The 2,500-nt window shown below is 51.4% G+C and overlaps 1 non-coding gene across 1 annotated transcript; it reads left to right on the top strand.

Moving 5' to 3' along the window:
- Positions 1-2,152: 2,152 nt before the first annotated feature.
- On the top strand, positions 2,153-2,307 carry LOC143175742 (5.8S ribosomal RNA). The gene has a single exon (XR_013000424.1). It is a non-coding gene; the product is annotated as a 5.8S ribosomal RNA (ribosomal RNA).
- The last annotated feature ends 193 nt before the right edge of the window (positions 2,308-2,500 follow it).

The following is a 2,500-nucleotide window of genomic DNA, read 5'->3' as shown; positions in this document are numbered from 1 at the left end:
TTATACGCCTGTGGTTCACCGGTTGCCTGCTCTCCGGGGTACGCGATCGCGCAGGAGTTACGGAAGAACTTGATGGGCCACGATCTCCAAGCGGCTATATCTTTCGACGATGGGACGATTCACGCGAAGAGAACGTTCGTGCATGCGTGAGGTGCGATAGCGTTGATTCGCTTGTCTGTACGGGGAGAAATAGAACGATGAGTTGACTTATCGGGTCTTCGTTGGAATTACCGTCGCTGGCATTGTAAACTCCAGATGACCTTGTGATTCCTTCGTCGGGCACTGGTAAAGGGTGGCGATGATTCGTTCTATAATAGAAATACCCGTCGTAGCGTTTCGACCGATGTCACCCGCCACGAAATTCTCTCTCGTCGTGGAATCCCCGCGTCGGAGAGTAACCGCCGAAGGCTTGCTATAGAAGACTATAGTTTATACGCCTGTGGTTCACCGGTTGCCGGCTCTCCGGGGCACGCGATCGCGCGAAGGTTACGGAGGGACGTGAAGCGCCCGAGCAATGAAACGTCCGCAGGAGGAAACGAGCAACCGCCGAACATTGTTTCGCGACGTTTCCATAATGTATTGTCGTTTCGCTCGCATCCCGCTTCTTTCCCCTAGTTTCCTCGACGCGTAGTTTCGCAGCCTTAGTGGACGAATCATTCTCGATTCGAGGAAAGATATGCAGTGGGGCGTGCAATGAGCCCGCCAGAGACCACGATCTCCAATGCGTCTTTACATCTTTCGACGATGGGATGATCCACGCGAAGAGAACGTTCGTGCTTGCGCGAGGTGCGTTAGCGTCGATTCGCTTTTCTGTACGGGGAGAAATAGAACGATGAGTTGACTTATCGGGTCTTCGTTGGAATTACCGTCGCTGGCATTGTAAACTCCAGATGACCTTGTGATTCCTTCGTCGGGCACTGGTAAAGGGTGGCGATGATTCGTTCTATAATAGAAATACCCGTCGTAGCGATTCGGCCGAGTCACCCGCCACGAAACTGTCTCTCTTTCGTCGTGGAAACCCCGCGTCGGAGAGTAAAACGCGCGAAGGCTGTGACTGTAACATATATATATACAGTATACAATGCCTGTGGTTTTTGCGCGTGTCGGCTCTTCGGTATACGCGATCGGCCAGAGTTACGGAGGGACGGTGAAGCGCACGAGAAATTGAAACGGCCGCACGATTGGAACCGAGCAACCGTCGAACATTGTTTCGCGACGTTTCCATAATGCGTTTTCGTTTCGCTCGCATACCGCTTCTTTTCCCCTAGTCTCTGAGACGCGTTTTCGAGCCGTTCTTCTACTATCGATTCTCGTAGAGAGAAGGGACCGGGTAGTCTGGAAGTGGAACCCGCATCTTGCGTGTACCGTACACGGAATTGAGAGGACCGGCCGTGAAGCTCGTTTTAAAGCCGTGCGTCTGACACCCAACTCTTGCGCGCCAATTTCGCGGCAAGAGATAATATGGGACGAATGACCGGCAAAGAGCCAGCTGTGAAGTCTGTTTTTTTAATCGAATCCGTGGACGTGTGTATGCCGTAGCGTCGCTCGTCGTGTTCGTTCATGGTCGTTCCGAGAGAAAGAACGAAAGCGGTAACGAAGGGACCGGCCGTGAAGCTCGTTTTAAAGCCGCGCGTCTGACACCCAACTCTTGCGCGCCAATTTCGCGGCAAGAGATAACATGGGACGAATGACCGGCAAAGAGCCAGCTGTGAAGTCTTTTTTCATTATTTGCTTTCAATCGATCGATCGGTACGATTCGTGCAACGTTTCGCGCGATGCGACGCGAAAACATGCGCGCAACAATAGATGCGTCTGATCGGAAGAACGCGAGGGTCGACTGCACGCGATGGATTCAGTATCGGGTAGGATACAAAATATATCCCCGTCGTTTCCACGCGTGCGAGTCTTCTGCGTCTTTCGCGGGTTTTTGAATGCACTATACGCCCGGAACGTCGAGAAATATATACATATTACTTGAACGTTTTTCGTCTCGAAAGGCTTCGGTGTCGTCTCCAAGGCGACGCCTGAATCTCCTTCGCGCGCTGGTCGGAGATTCAGGTATCAACTTTTATCTTCTCTTTGAAAGAAGAGAGATATTAGGTCGAACAAATGAGAATAAAATTATATATGTGAAATATAAAATTTATACGATTACCCTGAACGGTGGATCACTTGGCTCGTGGGTCGATGAAGAACGCAGCTAATTGCGCGTCAACGTGTGAACTGCAGGACACATGAACATCGACATTTCGAACGCACATTGCGGTCCACGGATACAATTCCTGGACCACGCCTGGCTGAGGGTCGTTTACGTACCATACACTGCTTGCGTAGCTCTGTCAAATCCCCGCCGTCGTTCACCTCTTCGGATCGAACGTTTTTTTACCGAAGGGCGCAAAGAACGTTTCTGAGTCGGGTTAAGAGAAGGATGCTACGTACGAGCGAACGATGGGTGTCTCGTCGGCGTTTGTCGCGGACACGCGAAAATTCTGTGAATTTC

This window comes from Nomia melanderi, unplaced genomic scaffold (assembly GCF_051020985.1).
Source record: "Nomia melanderi isolate GNS246 unplaced genomic scaffold, iyNomMela1 scaffold0176, whole genome shotgun sequence".
NCBI classification, from domain to species: domain Eukaryota; kingdom Metazoa; phylum Arthropoda; class Insecta; order Hymenoptera; family Halictidae; genus Nomia; species Nomia melanderi.
The sequence above is the reverse complement of the archived record's forward strand: the minus strand, read 5'-3'. Positions and strand labels throughout refer to the sequence as shown.